Here is a 22,786-nt window from a genome sequence, read left to right as displayed (position 1 = left end):
TTAATTTTCAAAAGTTAAGACGTTCTCAGGTCAAATGTTAGCCCTTGAGCTTTAGAAATAGGAGTAAACCTTGCTACCATTTTCTTTTCTTTAAGCAGAGTCTTTATTACCAACTTGAGAGGGCTGGTGATGTGAGGTCATTTCCCTCAAAGTAGAGAAAATACGATCTCTTGTTTTACATTTTACTTTTTATTTTACTTACTGAGCAGGAATTTGTTGAGCTTGTTTCTCACCAACTAACTTTTATGTATCCTAGGATTGAAGGTTGGCTACCATAAGCTCTTTAAAAGGTCAGTACTGATGGCCAGAGATTTAGCATCCTAATTATGAAAAACATATAGAAGCAAAAAAATTAGAAAACATTTATCTAAAAATTCAGAATTATTAGAACCTTTAATTTCATGTTTAGGAATTTGCATGAATAATTTTTATTTTAATATCTCCATATGGTAAGCATTTCTTGAGCAATTGTTTTGTACCTGATAAGGAAGAAAGGGATAAAGCAACATTAGTTGTCTTGGCTTTTGAATTTCCAAAGACTTTCCTTAGCCTTTCAGTACAATTAGAATTGTAAACCATTGCTCCAATTAAGTTATTAATAATTCCTTAACTATTATTTAAGATGTATATGAAATGAGAAATATGAGAACATGGAGATTTAAAAAAATAAAATCATTCTTTATCACTACCCTCTTATATAGTTATATATAGTGTATAATTCATCACTGCTTCATTGATCAGAAAGTATTGTAGTAAAAAATAATGTCTAGTTGTACATACTGGCATGAAGTAGTAAAACTGGTAATAAATAAACATAGATATTAATTATGTCCTTTATTTACCTAGAAAAATATACTTTTGTTGAATTTGCCATCTGATTATAATGATACATCTACATACTGTGAAAATAAAGCTATAGCAGATACTTGAGGGCCTCTGGAAGGAGAGAAAAGGGACATTGCAAAAGTAAGTTGGATGTAAGTTGCAAATTATTTATGGCAGATGGTATTCTTTCCCTTTTTGTTTTATCAAATGTAAGTATTTACATCTTAAAATTAAAAGCAGGACACAAAGATAACCTTTTCTCCATTTAAATATAATTTTTTTAATTGGCTCTAGGTCTTCAAATAATTACACATTTGCATTGTTTAAAAATATATAATGAGGTACATTAAATCTAAATTAAGATGATACAGGGGCATTTCCTATGTTGCAGAGGAGTCTTTGAGATGAATTTGTCTATTCCAAATTATGATGACTACAAACTAAAGTACTAGCATTTACTTTATGATATACTTGCAGAAATCAAAGATATTCAATATCTATATTATTACCTGTCTTTTCCCACTTGAATTCCAGTATGTAAAACTAGGCATTATCTTTCTCACAAATGATAGTTGATTCATTTGTTAGTGATTAACTGTATACCAAAAGGATATTGGTATAGACATTTTTGGTAAAAAGTTCTTCATACTAGCTTTTAGCTTACTAGAGCTTGATGTCTCTATTAAGGATTAGAAGTATTTTAAATTATTAAAGATGGTTACAAATTCTTCAAACTAAATTATTTGTCAGGGCTAGCTTAATTTTTTTGTAACATACATAATATTTTAGTTAGTTAAGGCCAGACAGTAAATATTTAAGTTTTTTCTGGCCATATGGCCTCTGTTACAACTCTGCCGTTTTAGCACAAAAACAGCCCTAGAAAATGCATAAATGAGTGTGCATGTCTGGTTCCAATAAAACTTTATTTATAATAATAAGCTATGGGCTGGGTTTGGTTGATGGGTCATAGTTTACCAGCTGCTAGCTTAGAGGATAAACAGTTGTGTGCCTGTAGAATCAATTTGGTAAGAGATACACTTGAGTGACCATGTTAACTTTGATGCTGCCCATGTCCTTGCTGCCCATTCTTCAGAAAACAGCCATCCCTCCAATAAGATAATAGAAATATGCTGGAGATTTCTCTCCCTGTCTGCATGAAGGTCTTCTTAAGGAGTTTTTGAGATTTGTGCACCAAATGAGATCTGTCAGTGCCAAGTGCAACCCTGATGGAAAAAAAATATAACTTAATTCTACCTATTATCTCAGTAAGAAGGTCCCCCTTTTCAGTCATTCTGATAGTTGGGCCAATCTTTGTTATGAACATATTTTCTATTGTAGATGTCCTTTGAAAATGACCTGCCATCAATGTGCCAAGATAGTTATCTCAGGATGGAGCATGATTGGCCACTAGATAGTAATTGGGCTCAGGAAACATGAGCTGGTAGTTCTGTAAGGTCTCAGTAGGAGAGCCATTTTCTTATGCTCTTCATGCTGTAGGTACTGTGGTCAAGTCAGGTGTTAAATAAGTAAGTCAATGAATGGGTTGATGGAAATCAAGTATAGTCTACAGTGAGCTTTGAATTGCAGGAGGCAAAAACACAGCACATTGTGACTTCAAACTCAACATCCAGTTTTACAATGTCTAAAGAGTCAGAGATAAATTTTCTAGTGAGAGAATTATCCAAGTTTCTGATCTCACTTTTCCCCTTTCGTTGTTGACTCTACCAAGAGAGAGAACATTGGTCCTACATTAGGACTGACATCAGAGGAAAGAGACATGTTTATAGCTGGAGACAACCTTAAAGATGAGGAAGAGGATAATAATTTTGATGACTACAACAATGATTGTGACCCCACTGATTCAAATAGCAAGTTATTGTTTACAAAATGCTATTTCAGTTCTATCACTTTATGATAGTAAAACAAAGGTTCCGGTCATGTGACTTTTGAAAGGCTAAAGGAAAGAAAGTGAAACTGAAATACTTGGAATTTTGCCTCCTGATACCCAGTTAGAAAAAAGAGGAGACAAAGTTTAAACCAAGACCTAGTTTGAAGAGTCTGTTTGTTCAACCCCTCAATTTTTCTAATATTCACTGTTTCTTCTGCTGGTAATACTGGGTTTTAGAATAGTATTACAGTTGGGTTGCTCATGGCGGCCACTATTGACACATACAAACTAAGGGAGGCAGCCATACCCCAGAGAACTGAATCACCCAAGTGAACATCTATGAACTGGAGTTAATCACCAACTTTCAGCTAAAGGTCTGTTCCTGCCTTTCTTGTGGATCTCTCCAAACTCTTGATTGCAAATCCTGCATGTACTGACAACTTGATAACTTAGCACACCCAAGTGTCCATTTTTAAGGCACCATTCAAAATATGGCTCTACTCATTACCCTCTGAGGCTTATCTTAACAAGTACCCTCTGATGTTAAGTTTTGAATAAAATAGGGGAAATAGCAGGAAAGTACTGGGTAAAGTGGAATGGGGAAGAATGCAAAGTGCACTTTGATGATTATGATGACAGCAGTTTCAACTTCCACCACTTTTTAACATCTCCAGTAGGTAAGGACAGTATTATTTTACATTTATTATCTCATTTCAGCCTCACATCATTGCCCTGAGATAGATATTATTCTTTCTATCTTACATATAAGAAAATTGAGATTTAGAGAGATCAAACTCACACAGGTAGTGAGTGACAGAGGCAGGATTTGACTTCAGTGCTGTGGTGTCCAAAGGACACACTCATAAGCATGAAGGGATTCTCTGTCATAATGGCTGGTCCCAAGTTATGGCTAATTAGAAACACTTGTGACTCCTCATCACTCAAAGTGTGGCCCTCAGACCAGCAGTATCAGTATCACCTGGGAGCCACTTAAAAATGCAAAATTTCTGTTTCCATCTGAGACCTCCTGAATAGCATCCAAATTTTCACAATAGCCCCAGATGATACATATGTACTTTAAAATCTGAAAAGCGCTGGCCTAGACTTTTCCTAGACAATCCCTACTAAATAGTCTGAAGGCGTGTAGAAACACTTTATCATCAGGAAGGGGACTGGGAAACAAAACAAACAGAAACTACTGTAATGTACAGGGAAGGTTCCACCTGCTCCTGAAATCCATGAGTAGAACATTATGGGGTAGGGGGAGCGCCTAGGGGAACCCAGGGGAACAGTGGATACAGGTTCATTCAAACCAGGACACTTTTTTTTTTTGAGGTCTGATATCTTTATTTTTATTTTTTATTTTTTTAACATTTTTTATTGATTTATAATAATTTTACAATGTTGTGTCAAATTCCAGTGTTCAGCACAATTTTTCAGTCATTCATGGACATATACACACTCATTGTCACATTTTTTTCTCTGTGATTTATCATAAAATTTTGTGTATATTTCCCTGTGCTATACAGTGTAATCTTGTTTATCTATTCTACAATTTTGAAATCCCAGTCTATCCCTTCCCACCCTCTACCCCCCTGGTAACCACAAGTCTGTATTCTCTGTCCATGAGTCTATTTCTGTCCTGTATTTATGCTTTGTTTTTGTTTGTTTGTTTGTTTTTGTTTTTGTTTTTGTTTTTGTTTTTTAGATTCCACATATGAGCGATCTCATATGGTATTTTTCTTTCTCTTTCTGGCTTACTTCACTTAGAATGACATTCTCCAGGAGCATCCATGTTGCTGCAAATGGCATTATGTTGTCGGTTTTTATGGCTGAGTGGTATTCCATTGTATAAATATACCACCTCTTCTTTATCCAGTCACCTGTTGATGGACATTGAGGCTGTTTCCATGTTTTGGCTATTGTAAATAGTGCTGCTGTGAACATTGGGGTGCAGGTGTCATCCTGAAGTAGATTTCCTTCTGGATACAAGCCCAGGAGTGGGATTCCTGGGTCATATGGTAAGTCTATTCCTAGTCTTTTGAGGAATCTCCACACTGTTTTCCACAGTGGCTGCACCAAACTGCATTCCCACCAGCAGTGTAGGAGGGTTCCCCTTTCTCCACAGCCTCTCCAGCATTTGTCATTTGTGGATTTTTGAATGACGGCCATTCTGACTGGTGTGAGGTGATACCTCATTGTACTTTTGATTTACATTTCTCTGATAATTCGTGATATTGAGCATTTTTTCATGTGCTTTTTGATCATTTGTATGTCTTCCTTGGAGAATTGCTTGTTTAGGTCTTCTGCCCATTTTTGGATTGGGTTGTTTATTTTTTTCTTATTGAGTTGTATGAGCTGCTTATATATTCTGGAGATCAAGCCTTTGTCGGTTTCACTTGCAAAAATTTTCTCCCATTCCGTAGGTTTTCTTCTTGTTTTACTTCTGGTTTCCTTTGCTGTGCAAACCAGGACACTTTTGAAAGGGAAAAGGTCACTAGCAATAATGACACTGGGACATTGGGCATAAACTGGAATGGCCCTAAGCAAACTGGGACGTATCATCACCTCAGTTATAACACCTAAGATTCTTGTATGGTGAGAATCCATGGAAATATTAGGATTCTCTATTTTGTAAAAAAAAAATGAGGGCAGAGAGATGGGAAGTTTCAAGGCTACCAATTTAAAAAAGGTGATAATTACTTGCTTATTAAATTATTTTATTCCACAAATATTTATTAAGTCCTTTCCTTCTTTGTAAGGTATTTTTATAGGCTACGGGGATACAGAGGTGGACATAATACAGTAGAACTTAGAATAGATAATACCCTTTAAGCAATTTTAGGAACATGATTTCAGAGTAAGAGTTAACCTCATGGGAGTCATAAATTGAAAGCATCTTTGTTCTATTTTCAACCCTGTGTTTTAAGAAGGGATATAGTCTAGTATTTTTTAATTTAGAAATTTTAAAACAATTTTAAGTAAATTAATGGAAGATGAATTCAAATGTGATAATTAAGACGAGTTAGGAAGTCAGCATTGGAGGAGGGATAAGAATGCTATTTTAGAGAAAATAAACTTGTCCTCTGTAATATGTCACCTGGATCTTCTGACAGACATGGAACCATGGGCCAAATGGGCCATGATGAAGATATGAACACATGTAAACTTTGGAGTTCATTATCTTTTGTGGGTTTCAGAATGAAGTATTTATCCTGAGGGTTTGTCCATCCTGAGCTGTACCTCGTAAAGGAAAAGTACAACATGTGCATCTTCCAAGCTAAAAAATAAACAGCAACCTCATCTTTTGTAAACAGTAATGCAGTGTGCTCAGTGAGATTTACAGATGCATCCGTTTAGATAAACCATAAGAATTCTTTTTGTTTTTTTTAACATTTTTTATTGATTTATAATCATTTTACAATGCTGTGTCAAATTCCAGCGTAGAGCACAATTTTTCAGTTATACATGAACGTATATATATTCATTGTCAAATTTTTCCTCTGTGAGCTACCATAAGATCTTGTGTATATTTCCCTGTGCTATACAGTATAATCTTGTTTATCTATTCTACAATAATCAGCCCTCGTGTCAGACCACGGCCATGTCTATTACATAGGAAACTTTATTTCATGACCACCACTCCTTTCCATCACCTAGAACAGATTCTAGCACATAGTGAGAAATCAATTAAAGTGTGTGGGATGAATAAATGAATCAAATGGCATCTGAGAGGTACTCAAAGAGGAAAGCAGTATCTGTCATTCCTATTTTAGTTCTTTTCCCAGAGTGCGGAATTCTTCCAAGGCAGCTCACGTAGATAGTCCCAGGTCAGCACAGGAAAGCAGGAAGGAGAGGGCAAAGATTGACCTTGTGGCTTTGCCAACTGTCTCTTCTATTCTTGTTTTGTTTCCTTCATTTGGAGAAGCAGATGTGCCTGTCTGATAGGGTGGAAGCCTGGAAGCTTCAAGATCTGGAGGTAACAACATCCTGGTCTCTCAAACTTCCTGGGTGATTCACTGGCCAGCCACAACTACAATATTTGTCACTTCCAGAAACCCAGCCCCATCAATGCTCTTATGAAATGGGTTTATGATCCAGAGCAAGTAGCAATAATTGGCAGATTATAGACAGCCATATTATTTACACATAATACTTCATGAGCTTAAAACAAGCTAATTTAAAGCTTGAAATATTCCTTTGTTATAGTTCTATTTGAAAGTACTGGGTCAGTTTGTCCTGTGGTAAAAAAAAAATCTATCACAAATGATATTCAAATAAGCAGCACAAGCCCCATTTATTTCCATCTCAGAGATAAAAATATCTGTCTTCCCATCCAAATACCATGCAATCATGCTTTCTCAGGGTCCACTCCAAATAGTATCATCTTTCTCTCCTCTAACTTCAGCTTCTCCTCTATGTACTTAATTATCTCCTCATATCAAAACCTTTCCTTGAGCAAACCTCTCCTGAAAGCCATCTCTTCTGTTTTTTAGATCTAAACCTTGCATAAGAGTGGTTTATACTTAAAGCTATTTCACGTACTCATCTCTTTTCACTCCTCTGCTGGCTTTTACCCCATCTCTCTGTTGAATCTGTCTTTTCCAAATTTGCAGAAGACCTTATTGCCAGTTCAGGAAGATGAGTCCTTATTGCATTTAAACTCTGTGGCCTTTATTTTTAAAAAAATTTTTTTATTGAATTATAGTCAGTTTACAATGTTGTATAGCACTAAACTCTGTGGCCTTTGAATCCAACTCTATTTCTCCTTGGCAACCTATTTTCTTCCATTTTCCACAACTCCTTTTTTTTTCCCTCCTCCTAACTCTCCAAGTAACATGTCTCGATCTTCTTTCCAGGCATCTTTTCTTTCATCTGCTCCTTAAACACGTTTACATCTCAGCCCTCTTCCCTTTTCATTGTACACACATTGCTTTCACTTGCTTCTTAATTCCATGGCTTCTGCAGCCATTTACTTTGTTTTTGGATCTCTTGTGTTGCAGAGAACAGAGGAATGATTGGTTACTTTAGATAGTAGAAATTCATTATAAAGTAACAAGAGAAGGAATATAAGAGGAGACAAACATCTTAGCCCTTGGGAGAACTGGAACACCATTCCAGGCAGGACTCAGAAGGAACTCATCACTGTGCAAAATTTGATTCTTTAGCGATGGTAGACATTAATCAGGCTATAGACTCAACTTCACCCACTTACTCACTATTTCAGTCTTTCTCTTTCCTCTCTTAGTCTCTCCCTCCCTCAATAGCCCCCTCTCTTCTTTATCCATTTGTTCTCTCTAGTCTCTAATGTCTTCTCTTGGCTTTCCTTCTGTTTCCCTCATGGTTTCTGCTTATTTGTGTCATCTGCTGCCCCCTGGTTTCTTCTCTCTTTCACTACTCGTAATTCCTTGGTGTATATACTTTATTCTATAACTTTGCTATAATTTTTTTGCCTAAATAACAACTCTTGAATTTATTTGCCAGCATTCTATAATATTGTTATAATTTTTATGCTTACCTTCTGGCTGCTTTCAGTGCCTTCTGGAACTAGGTGGAATATGCATTTGTGTACATATGTATGAATGAATGAAGAAAGGAGGTAAAGAAGAAAGGAAGGAATGCACCTTTGAACCAGATCTACTCATTTCATCATTGTGTCCTCAGTGGCTGCCCATGACCTAATAGTTGCCAGTTATTGAGCCCCTCCTATATATCTGACATTATGTCATTTATGTAAATTTCTAATCTTCACACAACTCCTAAAAGGAGATGGTGTTTTCCCCCTTTTTTTTTAATATATAAGGACTGTGGCTCTCACAGTCTAAATTACTTGCTCTAGATCATAGTGCCAGAAATGGTAAGCCAGGATTTCAAAACTATTATGTTTTTTAGGAAATATTTGAATACCTGAGTTGATGAATGCAATATGGCTGTCTGCATTCATTTTTAAATAAAACAAGCAGTATCCAAAGTATATTTTGATAATAGTGATTTAAAAAATAATTTGTTAGTCTTTTACATCTCTAGAATTTTTAGCTTCTGAAAATATAGACCAAGAGGGAGAAATAACTGTCTTGAATTTGAATGGCCTATTGAACAGGTTGAATGAATTCGAAGGAATTCAGCTGCAAGTAACAGAATGCTCCCCCTCCAACAGTGAAATGGCGGTCTAACATAATTAGAAATGCAGAGTGGCGTGGGATTCCTGTATAGAGTATTAGAGTAGCAGGTCTTTCTCCCTGTAGGCTCTGTCCTGTTTTGTGTGTTGGCTTCACTCTCAGGCTAGTAGCAAGATGGCTGCATAAGTTCCAGACATCACATTGAAATAGGACAGTGACCAAAGGAAGAAGTACAGGCCATCTCTTCCTTTCTCCTTCTTAGCAGAAGATTTTCCTAGAAGCTTCCTCCTACCTTATTGGCTGAAATTGGGTCACATGCTGTGGCAATGACTGCTGGTTGCTGCCCCTTCTCCCTGCCTTCCCCCTGCCTACCTTTCACTGCCTCCCATGCAGCTAATTTATGGCCATGTGACCAGGTCGCCACCAATGAGAGCTTCCTACTGGCTGGAGTGCAGATATATTGTCCAGAGCTCAAGCAGCCATGTTGGACCTGAGACAGCACAGCCAAACGACAATCAAGTAAGCTAATAGGAGCCTCATCCTTGATGCCATTACAAATCCCCAGGTTTCCTAACACACGACTTCTTTTTCTCAAGGGGTAATTACACCTGCATCTTATTGAAAGCCACTGTTAGTTTATTTCTTGCTCTTTTGTATTTTTTATGCAACTGAACTTAATTTCCTTCTTAAAACAGTCCTGGCAAATGGAATGGTATAACTGTAACTGACCAAAAATAATGAGGATTTATCACTGGAGCCAGGGATGGGTCATCTACTGTTCATCACATGGGGGAAGGTTGAATAGCCAAACAATGTCAGACCTCTGTTTGGAAGGAGGAGAAAAGGAGAAATGACTGTTGGGTAGGCAACTAACAGAGGCTGCTAACAAAATTAAATAACTTTCCCAGGGTCACATGGGTAATTATTGGTAGAAGAGAAGTACCAGCTTAGGTTGTCTAAAAGCAGGTTCAGTGGACTTATTTTTACCAGCTGAGTTTAGTCGACAGTTTATCATTGATATCAGAAAGGAAATTCATAGATATCTGGGAAATGATACCACAAATGTTAAACATATATTATTTCATCAGTTTTCTCTTACAAGATGTGAATCGTTAGCAGTTACCTCTGCATTGGTGAGAATCATGTACATATATGTACATGTTACATGCACATGGAGCTGGCAGGCAGAACAGGCCACCTCAGAGTTATATAGTTAGCTGTGGGTAGTAATGTAGGAAATATTTGCCTTACTAATGTTGCTTGTCTGAGGTAAATATTGAAATATTATGTATTCCTAGCACGTGAACTGGGCGGGTCAATGATTGAAGTCAACTGGAATTGTTTCGAGTAGTGGGAGGAAGGCAACCCTAATGTGTATATGTGATCTTTTTAATATGTATTTTAATTGAAGTGCAGTCAGTTTACAATGTTGTGTCAGTTTCTGGTGTACAGCACAAAGCTTCAGTCATATAGAAACATACATATATTCATTTTCACATTCTTTTTCACCACAAGTTACTACAAGACACTGAATATAGTTCCCTGTGCTACACAGTATAAACTGTTGTTTATCTATTTTATATATATTAGTTAATATCTTCAAATCTTGAACTCCCAATTTATCCGTTCCCACCCCTTTTCCCCAACTGGTAACCGTAAGTTTGTTTTCTATGTCTGTGAGTCTGTTTCTGTTTTGTAAGTAAGTTTGTTTGTCTTTGTCTTTTTTTAAAAAAGATTCCTGTATGTGATCTTTTTAAAGTTTGGAGCCAACTTAAAAAACAACCCACACTTTACTATGCATATGAGTTTCCTTGTCAGCACCATCCTGGTGCTGACCCTAGAAGTTTCACTTCCCTTCACACACTTAACATCCATTTGAAGATAGGGCATAAGTACTTGGGTTTCAAGAGTGGTAGCCTCATTAGCAATTGTGGAACTCAGTAGCTATCTCAAAAAAAAAAAAAACAAAGCAAAAAAGCAAAAGCAGTAGGAATGACACTGCTGGGAAATCCTGTATTTCAACTTTATTTTGTATGATTTTTTTTCTGTTTGTTTTAAGAGGGCCTACAAAGTGAAGTAGGAGGGACACAGTGCCTTTGTTACAATTTATACATAACTATACACACAAATAAATATAAAAAAAGATTACATATAAAAGGTTTTTTCTAGGGGAGAATATAACTCAGTGGTATAGTTCATGCTTAGCATGCACGAGGTCATGGATTCGATCCCCAGTACCTCTGTTAAATCAATCAATCAGCCTAATTACCCCTCCAAATAAATATATAAATAAAATTTTTTATAAAGATATGCTTTAAAAAAAAGGTTTTTTTCTGACTTAACTAAGTCAGGTTGGTCCATTTATCTCATTGAAGATGGATTTGACACTGAGATTTTGGGGCGAACAGATAATGCTTTTCTGTAGACTGATGCCATCAGCTGTTAGAAAACTTTGACATTCACAGAAGGAAAAAATGATTTATAGTACATAGTACCTGAAGTGTTTGCTCTTTTAAGGAAATGCTATATCAGATAGTAACATAATGAGGTATTATTAATCAATGGAGAATTTACCCATTCTATTATATGCAGAATTTTTCTAAATTAAGATGAATTTATTTTTAGGAAGATAAATATTTAGGATTTAATTTTTACTTTCTGTAGGCCTTTGCACTGAACTGTTACTAAACATGAATGGATGACCTTTATTATGATAAAATAGAACAAAATATCCCAAGCTGACCTTTCTCTTATAAAAAGCAATATAGCCACTAAATTATAGGAGAATTTACAGAAGAATTGGGATCACTCATGGCTAACTGAGGAAAACAAGATATAGTTAAGAATAGAGTTACCAGAGGACCTAGAAAAATCTACTCCTGGCTGTGTTCCTAAGAGAAATGAAAATCTATATCCACACAGAAACATGTAAATGAATGTTCATAGCAGCATTATTTATAATAGCCAAAACGTAGAAACAATCCAAATGTCCGTCAACTGATGAATGAATACGCAAACATGATATATGCATACTATAGAATATCATTCAGGCATAAAGGGAATGGTAAATGCTACAATATGGATGGACCTTGAAAGATTACACTAAGTAAAGAATCCAGACACACAAGGCCCATACTGTATGATTACATGTATATGAAATACCCAGAACAGACAAATCCATAAAGAAAGAAAGCAAATTCATGGTTTCCGAGGACTGGGGAGAGTGGAGTGAGGAGTAACTGTTATTGAGTATGGGTTTCTTTTGAGGGTGAAGAAAATGATTCTGGTGATGGTTGCACAACTCTATGAATATACTAAAACCCATTTGGTTTTCCCACTTTAAAATGGCGAATTTTATGATATGTGAATTATATCTCAATTTTTTAAAAGTCGTAGTAAAGACCCAAGTTTGGAAAAAAAAAGCAGACCTGGTTGGTATTTCTGGCTCCTCTATTCACATGGCAAATATTTATTAAGAAAATCACTGTGTACCTAGTGCACTGCTGGTCATGACTTGTAGGATGCCTAAGAAAATCCCTGGGCTTTAAGTGACTTACTAGCACAGAGGAGAGATGCTGTGTGTCATTAAGGCAGATCTGTGCAGCTAACCAGAGAAACCCCACATCTGAAAAGTGCTGCAGCTTTGGGGGAAGAAAAGAGAAAAATATACTACACCTATTTGTATGCAATGGATAGAATTAGAAGTCCAATCAATTGACCAAAAGACATAAGATCTGGAGACCAATAAAGACATGAACCAAATCATGAGAGTGTAGGATGCAAATTTCTCTAACTATAACCCTCATCTAACTTGAAAAGAGAAAGAATTTCCCACTAACTGAATGGGAGAAAAGCCAGGAATCCTGTGAATCAGAGCCCCTTGGATTTCATCCATCCCCATCACTCTGAGAGTGATTAAGTCCAATGATGAACTAGTGTCTGTAAGGAATGATGCATTGTGTATGTATCTGTTATTTTGATATTAATTATAAAAGGTAACTAAAAGAAAATGACTTCCCAATTCAGTGTAGTTTGGGGTTGAGTCATATGCACAACACCACTGCAATTAAAATCAGCAATGAAATACTCAGAGATGGCAGGAGGGAAAGCTGCAGAATTCTCAATTGACCTGAACTATCATTTACTATCAGGTAATACAGCTGTGATGAAACTCCCCAGCAATAAAAGGTGAAAATGAATTAATTAGAGGCACAGTCTCACTTAGCACTAAGTGCATTGCCAACATAGCAACAAAGAGGCAAAGGGGATATTTGAAGATAGATATACTCTCTGTAGCGAACATGCCCTATAATGTTCTAACCTTGCTTCAGTGCTGTAGCATCATTTTCCTCCTTTCTGGGTCAACGCAATGTGGACATTTTGTGTTGTTTAATTACGTAGTAAATTCTCAACTTGCTTTGGTATAATCCAACTATATAGTGATTAGATCAATGTAAATCTTCTAGAAAGTTTTATATTAAAATGTACATATATTAAAATATAATAAATGCTGTATATCTTAGAATATTATATCAAATAATATATTAAATCATTATAGTATTGAAGCACAGTCTAACAAATTTCATTACTGTCCCACCAGACATAAGAAAAGTATAACAGTATTTTTCAACAGACAGAAAAATCAACAGTGATCAAAATATTTGAGAAAAAACTCATATTGACACTAATAATTTGCCACAAAACAGCAAAATCCATATTTTTATCCCCCAGACATCAAAATACTTCCAGTGAGGTCATATACCCTAGTGAAAACTGTCAAGCAAATAGCCACTTAGCAAAACTAGAGTTTCCACTGTTGACTAATTATTCATCATTCTTTAACCCAAATCCCCTGAAGGAAAAGTAGAAAGTTAAATGAACAGCAAGTAGTTGGTAAGCATCTACCACATGACTGCTACCTAAGGTGCTGTGGGCAATGTGAAAAAACATAAGGCATCAACAAATGACAAACGCTGGAGAGGGTGTGCAGAAAAGGGAACCCTCCTACACTGTTGGTGGGAATGTAGTTTGGTGCAGCTGTTATGGAAAACAGGATGGAGACTCCTCAAAAAACTAAAAATAGACTTACCATATGATCCAGCAGTCCCACTCCTGGACATATATCCAGAGGGAACTCCAATTTGAAAAGATGCACCCCAATGTTCATAGCAGCACTATTTACAATAGCCAAGACATGGAAACAACCTAAATGTCCATCGACAGATGACTGAACAAAGAAGTTGTGGTATATTTATACAGTGGAATATTAGTCCACCATAAAAAAGAATAAAATAATGCCATTTGCAGCAACATGGATGGACCTAGAGACTGTCATTGTAAATGAACTAAGCCAGAAAGACAAAGAAAAATACCATATGTTATCGCTCATGTAGAATCTAAAAAAAGAAAAAAGAAGACACTAATGAATTCATCTACAAAACAGAAATAGACTCACAGACATAGTAAAAAATCTTATGCATACCAGTGGGGAATGGGATTGGGAAGGGATAAGTTTGGGAGTTCGAGACTTGCAAATATTCACTACTATATATAAAAGTAGATAAAAACAAATTTCTTCTGTAGAGCACAGGGAACTATATTCATATCTTGTAATAACCTTTAATGAAAAAGAATATGAAAATGAATATATGTGTATATGTGTATGACTGGCACATTATGCTGTATACCAGAAATTGACACATTGTAACTATACTTCAATTAAAATAAAAAGGCATCATTCCATTCTTCAGAGTGCATGGGCTAGCCCATAGGGTGCTGGGAAAACTGTCTTCAGAATAGGACCATCCTTAAACAAAATTCTAAAGTTTGGTTCAGGCCTTTATTAATTAATTAGCATGAATCCATTTCTCATGAAGACTAACTGTCTGCTACATTCCTCAGCCACCAAAGCCATCAATAACTTCTTGTCTCCCATTTCTAAGCATCCCCTTCTCCCTTAATGCCTCTTCTTCACATAGTTCATCAAAACTTAATGTAGAATTTTATCACAGTGGTGGGACCTCAAAGGTCATGTGTTTGACCTCTCACCCAAGTTTCCGTTAACTAGTTTAGCACTTTTGTCTGACTTCATTGAGCTTAGTGGACAATCTAAGACCTCTGCCTTCTCAAATTGCTTCTCTATCTTGGATTAATTTTGTTATAATTTAAATGCTAACTTCTCTCTACTTTTTTGAATCCTTTTGTTTTAGTCTCATTCTAAACTCCTGATCTAATCAAATTATTATATGTGTGTTTTTAAGGCTCTTAGGCAGTAAATATCTCCTACCAGATTATAACCTGCTAGTGTAATCGTCCAGCATCTCCTTTGTTGCATTGTTAGCTCTGTGTGTGTAGGAGCTATTTGAAATTGTAATGCATCAACTTGTACCAAACTCACTTTGCCATTGGTGACAGCAGTATCCTTGCACATACAAGTTTCACTAATTCAAGAGGACTATTATGTAATAGTGAGTTTCTCAATTGATTCGAATATGATGTTACTTAGGTCCCAGGTCCAATCTTGATTATGACTCTTTCACTTTCTGTCCCATGGCTGAGCATCTCCATGCTTTGCCTGATTGTCCCACAGTTGTCTTTTCGGCCTGGGAGAGCCAGTTGAGAATGTGGATGAACGGATGCAAATCAATCCCCAGAGCAAGAATCCAACATTTGAAGTACAGAGCTCAGGCTTGGATTATGGTTCATCTTTTCCCCAAGAAAAGACAAAGACATTTCTGTATAGATAAAAACATATTTGCATGGAGCATTGCGTGGTGGAGTGTGTGTGTGTGTGTACACATATGTAATGTGTGTATATGCATGGATGTGTGTGTCAGGAGAAGGGTAGATCTATTGCCGTATTAATGATGACAGCAAAATATACCCATTAGTTACCATGGAGCAGGTCATGTGCTGAGTGTTGGACCTGCTGTAAATTTATCTGTACAAGGGTTTACTATAATGATCACCCAAGCATTTCCAGAAGGAAAAGGTGTGGATTGATTTGTCAGTGCCTAGGGGTCTCCCAACGTGTGGTCTGCAACTGTTTGTCAGTGAGTTGTTTGGGCCTCAGCAGGAATTTTCCCACAGAAAGGATGTTCTAACTGGCAGGCTCCCAGGACCGCCTACAAATCCATTTAACCATAACAGAACTGACAAGCACTGTCAGGGTTGGAGTTGGCTTCCAAGTGGGAAGTCAGCCTAGTATTAATAGCACAGTTCCAGCTGCACTGTGGGTCCAGTGGACTTCTGATGGACCGGCCTGGGAACCGAGGCACTCTTTGTAACATTTATAGGAAATGGATTCCTTGGTGAGCATGATGGGAAGGGAATACTGCAGTGGCACGAGAACCATGGCTTCCCACTTCCCCCTTCTACTCTAATCACCATCAACGTCGGTGTCCAGCAGGAAGAGACCAAGGTGAATCCTAGGGGAATTCTCCCACTTTCAAGTCCAGGGCGAACCTGCCCTGGTCCTGGTTCAGCTCACTTGGGTTGGCTGTTCCCATGTACAGAATATTTGTAAGTTGGGTGGTTCTAGGTCACCTGTATTTAATTGTGTGATATAGATGTTTATTTTAACATAGTAGCTGTTTATCCAGGTAAAATTACATTAGAATGCAAGGTTTATTTTTATTTTAAAAACTTTTTATTCATTTTGACTAATTTCAGCTCTGATTATATATATTCTTGTGCTTCTTTAATGGGTTAAAGCCATTATTTTTATGCAAATGGAAGGGTGTGTGCCGTTGCAGTAAAACATTCCATTTTCTGGTTGTAGGAGGAAATGAGAGAAGTGGGTGGTGCAGTGTGTGCTGTGTGTGTGCATGTGTGCAGTTTGAATTTGACCCAAAATTGTGTAATTTGAATATGACCCAAAGTTGTGTTGCTCAAACTAAGATATGCTTTAAGGTATCAAAAATTGTGTTTGTATTGAAGGGAGCTCTTTTTCACTAGGGTATTTGGAAATATTTCAGGCTGTTTTTTTTAAACAGACGTTATAGAACTAATAGATTTTTCTCCTTTGGGAGTTCTTTGAATATGTAAAAAATTTTTAAGGATTTTTAAAGGCTAGATGGCTATGAGTAAATTATTTTCTGCTAATCCTAAGTAAATATTTCTGTGATATAAGTGCTGCATCAAAATTATGTTTGGGGGTGCATATGACCCAAAGGGAAAATAATTTGTTTAGTACCTTGATTTTCTTCCTTTTTTATGATTCACATGTCATCTAACTCATCCTGTTTGGGGCATTAGTAATGTGGGATCTTCTAAATGAGTAACAAATTTGAAGTGTAAATCAACAGAAATATATATGAAATCCTGCTGGATTCTTAGGAGATTTCTTGATATTTCTGAACCACACTTCTGTTTTCCAGGATTCTATTTTGGGACACAGTAATAAATGCAAAAGGAAGATTTCTGCACCAAATTATATTCATCTTTATAATGTTGGGCTTCTTCAGCCCCTCCCAAACATTGAAAAATTATTTGGAGTTTAAATTTGTGAGACATTGAAATCTTCTTCCAGAAGATTTTCTAAGGAAAAATTATACTTTAAGGTTACAACTATAGAATTATAACACAGACAATTCATAATACTTAACAAGCCCCCATCGATCAGCCTAGATTATCTCTAAAATGTCTATTTCACCCATAATTACACACTTGAGGAAGTGAGACTGAGTGTACAGGATTTTCAGAGTAACAGATCTAATTGGAATCATTCTAACCCAGTTTTTCATTTTGTAGGAAAAGGATGGAGACTGGAGGAGTTAAGGAACTTGATTAAGGCTACCGCTAGTGAGGGCAGAGCTGGGAGGGTGATAGTAAGCAACAGTGAGGATGTCTGTCATCCATTAAAGCCCCTGTATTTCCTGGGTTTACTTACATATTTTCATTTCACTCTCATGACAGATTTTTGTTTTGTTTTGTTTTGTTTTGTTTTTTTCACCTTCACGACAGTTTTGCAAGGCATAGATCATATTCTACGTTTTAAAAATGACAAAATGAAATATGGTAGGTTCTCTAACTGCTCAAAGTCAATAGGCATCAGTAGGCAGAGTAAGAATTCAAATGCACACCCTCCAATTCTGAAGCTCTGGTGTCTCCTGAGTTGGGCTGTTTTCCACTGTGCCAGATTGGCTCCCAGGCCTCAATTTAGGCTAAAATCCAAGCAGCATCCCTTTTTTATACATGTTTGCAGGCATAACTTGTCTTATTGTGCTTCACTTTATTGTGCTTCACAGATACTGTATTTTTCACAAATTGAAGGTTGTGGCAATCAAGCAAGTCTATGTGCGCCATGTGTCCAACACCATTCTCTCACTTTGTGTCTCTGAGTCACATTTTGGTAGTTCTCGTAATATTTCAAGCCTTTTCGTTGTTATTGTATTTGTGATGGTCTCTGTGATCAGTGATCTTTGATGTTACTACAATGACTTGCTGAAGGCTCAGATGATGTTAGCATTTTTAGCAATATTTTTGAATGAAGCTATGTACAATTTTATACATAATGCCATTGCACACTTAGTAGACTGCAGTATATAGTGTAAACATAACTTTTATATGCACTGTGAAACTAAAAAAAATCCGTGTGACTCACTTTATTGCAATATTTGCTTTATTGTGGTGGTCTCACACTGAATCCACAGTATCTCTGTGGTATCCTTGTATATGTGATATGTCAAGAGCATCTTTATCTAGGCAACGACTCTGATTACTGAATGTAATGGGTAGTAGTCTAGGGTATTGGGTGTCTGAACCTTAGTTTTTCAGTCAAAAATGATTATCCCTCTCCTATGAGATTTAATAATATTCCAAAATTTGTCTTCAATTAATACCTCCTTTTCTTCTTTGGAAAATATATACTTTGAAGTGTTTAACGCCTTTATTTAGCTCTAAAGAAGAGTATACTCCTTTCTTTCATTCAGTGATTCATTCATTTATTCATTCAGGAACTATGTATGGAATGCCTACTATGGGCAGACACTGTTCTAGGCTTTGGAGATACTGCAGTGAGCAAAACAGACACACCCCCACCCTGCAGTTACTTTCATTCTAGTGTGTCAGGGGATAGCCCATAAATAGACAGCAGAGAATAAAGTAAATAAAGGTGGTAAGTATCCTGGAAACAAAAAAATAAAGAAATGAAGAAAAAAATCAGGGAAAGGAGACACCAGAAAGACGGGGTGGGAGTTACTCAAAAAGGACTTCACTTCAAGGATGTATTTGGGGAGTGTTTGTTATCGCATTATTGGTTCAGTGAAGAATGCTGGTAGGTGTCTATTTTGTCAGCAGTTTCCTTCCTAAAACCATAATACTCCAGTCTCTACCAGTGGTAAAATGCTTATCCTAACTCTTTCTCCATTCTCGTGATACATCTTCCCATCTGCCCCCTGTGGAAACCGCTGTTATCCCTATAGTATAAAAAAAAAAACAGGAATAAAATGAGTTGCCCGTGAATCTAAGGGGGATATGAATAGAGAACAAGACAAGCATAGTGCCTGGGCTACTCTTCCCAATCATCTAATTTACAGGAAAGGAGACCAAATCTCAGAAACGCTGTAATGACTAGCCCAGAATCACATGGCAGGGTGCTCGTTATTTCATTTATCCAGCAAGTTATGGATTGAGTTTCTGTGGTGGGCCAGGCTACTGAGATGGATCCAGGAGATTCAGAGTACTCACAGGAGATGGTCTCTGGCCTAGAGGCACCTACAGGGACCTCTGTCCCCCACCCCGTGTTCATTTCTGTATACCATGATGGAGAGTCTGTTCTTTTTTCCAAGGCCTGAGAAGAATGGTGTTCCCACTTACATTTATGCTTCCCACTCTGCATTTCCAATATATTGTGGGTTAAATGAGACTATTATCAGCTGGCCTGGGAACCAAAACAACTATGTGTATCATTGTTCCTACAGGAAAATGCATTTAGACTTTCAAACATACAGCCGTTTTGACCAGCTTTCAGACTGGGGAGTGTCTGAGTTGGAAAATATGAGCAGAGATTGTTTAGGGTCCGTTGAGGCAACCTCTGGCTGCACAACCTCCCAGATACTGGCCATCTGCTGGAGTAAACAATGTCCCCTTCAGCCCTGAAGACAGCATCAAATAAGATACAAATGAGTAGTAATAGCTCCCTCAAAATTGTATGAAAAAGGTTTTCTTCTCTTCACTGTGAATGCAACAACCTGATGGTCATAAATATTTACCTTTAAGGAAAAGGTCTTCAAGTGATAATCTGTGGCTTGTGCATACTAGCCATTCCATGGTTTGTCATAGTTCTCTAGGGCTATGGGGATCAACAAGGGGATTGCAGCTCATTTAATCTGTGTTTATTACACCATGTATAGATGGGACTCCCATTTCCATACATGTCAGTAGCACCGCAGGTGAGTATTGAATGTAGTGGAGTGGAAAAAAATGTTCTCTTGGCCATTGCACATACTAGCAAGTGTCGTTTTCCCATCTTTATTCCATAATGGGAATGCCACGGGCATTTCAGTTTCTGTTCTACATCTCTGTCATCACCTGCTTGATTAGAATGATAGTGCTGTAGATAATATGGACCTTGAATGTATATAAGCTTCCTAAGGAAACACGAATTTAGATTGAACTGCAATGGATGCTCCAGTAAAGTTCAAAGGAACTATGATTATGGTTGCCTTGGCAACCACAGCTCTGCACCCTCTTTGTTTTATTACCATTTTCCTATTTTGAGGTCATTTTGAGGATATTATTAAAGTCTCATTTTTGGCTTATGAGGCTGCTGGGAATGATACAATTTTATGTAGCTACAACAGTATCTCCTTTTCTTAAAATTTCTCCAAACATTGGAAAGTCCAGGCATGTGAAATGAACTAAAAATAGGCTATCAGTTATATTGACACTGAAATCTCACCTTTACTCTCTATTAATGTAATTCTTTTTAAAGGACTAAAGCAAATTATTACTTTCATATTTATTTCTGGCATACAAATATGACTTTTTTGTTTCTTTAAAAAAGGAAGAATTCTTAGTCAATAAATTTCCATAAGTGTTTTTACATATAATTAAACTGAAAATAGCTAAGCAAGAAAAATAGTTTTACTCTAGGAAAGGGCCAATTTGAGAGACTGTCAAACAGTGATATTTTAACAATGTGTTGAATTGTTAGTCATCAATACATCCTCTGTTAGGTTTTTTGGTAGACCATATCAGTTTTCTAAAAGAGAAAAAGTGATAATTAATACTTTAATCTTTATAATTTGTTTATTGGTATTAAAAGAAATAGTATAAATGTATATTAGCACATGACTACAATACAAAAACTTATTGTAAAAAATTATATTTTGTCCAATTACTCATTATTTAGTGTCCATAGGAAAATCTTATATGTTAACACTCTAGTCTGTCCCTTCCCACCTCCCGCCCCCTTGGCAACCACAAGTTTGTATTCTATGTCTATGAATCTGTTTCTATTTTATATTTATGTTCTTTTTTTTTCTTAGATTCCACATATGAGCAATCTCATATGGTATTTTTCTTTCTCTTTCTGGTTTACTTCATTTAGAATGACATTCTCCAGGAACATCCATGTTGCTACAAATGGCATTGTCGGTTTTTATGGCTGAGTAGTATTCCATTGTATAAATATACCACATTTTCTTTATCCAATCATCTGTTGATGGACATTTAGGCTGTTTCCATGTCTTGGCTATTGTAACTAGTGTTGCTATGAACAGGAGTTTAGAAGAGTTTTTTGTAAAGGGCCAGATGATAAATATTTCAGGCTTTGGGGCCACCCAGGTTTTGTTGCAACTACTCAACTCTGAAATTGCAGCTGAAAGCATCCAGGGACGATATGTAAAGGAACAGACCAGGCTGCATTAAATTAATATCGTATTTACAGAAACAGACAGCAGACTGGGTTTGGCACTCGGGCTGCAGTTTGCCAACTCCTCCTCCAGGAGAAAAGTTGTTTTGCTTCCTTATTGATCAAGCCCACAAGTGAGTATAGGACTTCAAATGAGTTGGTTCTTTTAAAAGGTGTGCCTAAGAGGCTGTTCTCTCACTGTCCTGTGTAAAATATCACAGTGGCTACCATATTGGTTCCTAGAGATTTTAGAGAGGAATGGAGGGGAGTAGAAGCAGGTATTTCATAATAGGTTGCTTAGTTTAAAAGCTGTTAGAACATTTGGTAAAAAATAAGCTAATAAGATTTCCTTACATGCTGGACAAGTTCAAAACTAATCTTGAATGTCAAAAGCCTGATGTCCCTTACCTTCATACGCCAGCAATGTAATCTGAGCCAGGCACTGTGAGATGGAACCCCTTTGCCTGTAGCTGGTTTCTCCATCCCTGTGGGGTCTCCGTGGTCACCTGAACAACTAAAACATGTTTTATTCTTCATTTTCCTTTAGCGTATTCTGCGGTACTTTGTTTAAACTGATTTTAACATCCTCTTTTAGTTTTAATCAAATATATCAAACATAAAGAGAAGAGTGAAAAAGTTAAACAAAAATCTGTCACTCAGATTTACTAACTGTTAACAGTTGGTATTGTTTGCTTCAGATATTTTAATCTTTTTTAAAAAGAAATAATACATATGGACACAGTTGAAACCTATACCAGACTTTTAATGTATATGATTCTTCCACATTCTAACAATTTTTAAAGAGACAATTTATTTTCAGGTGAATCTGCATTCTTTCCTACTTATTAAAATGAGTTCTTGAAAGCCAAAACGACAAAAAGATTAGCAATTTGATTTTAGATGTGCACATTATCATTGGTGTACAATATGACCATTTGATCTGATTTGATCATTTTCTGTCCATCCAGGACTAAATAATGCCACGTGTTTACTTCCAAGAGAGAATTTGCAGATTCCTCGTATCTCTTCCCTGCTGTAAATGAGATGTTAAGCCTAAGAGACAGTGAGGATAAATCATCCTAATTCACGATAAAGGGC

The 22,786-nt window shown here is 36.6% G+C and overlaps 1 protein-coding gene across 3 annotated transcripts in view; it reads left to right on the top strand.

Annotated features, from left to right (window-relative positions):
• Positions 1 to 22,786, top strand: part of ARHGAP6 (Rho GTPase activating protein 6) — a 446,380-nt gene that overhangs the window by 252,428 nt on the left and 171,166 nt on the right. Inside the window, exon 1 of one of the 3 annotated variants that reach the window (XM_072956198.1) lies at positions 16,129 to 16,252. The exons of the other annotated variants lie outside the window; for them this stretch is intronic. The gene's annotated coding sequence lies outside the window, so the exon portion shown is untranslated. Of the gene's footprint in view, positions 1 to 16,128; positions 16,253 to 22,786 lie in introns of those variants that run through there. 3 annotated transcript variants of the gene reach the window in all.

Source organism: Vicugna pacos, chromosome X, assembly GCF_048564905.1.
Source record: "Vicugna pacos chromosome X, VicPac4, whole genome shotgun sequence".
Taxonomy (NCBI): Eukaryota; Metazoa; Chordata; class Mammalia; order Artiodactyla; family Camelidae; genus Vicugna; species Vicugna pacos.
This window is presented reverse-complemented; position numbering and strand designations above follow the sequence as displayed.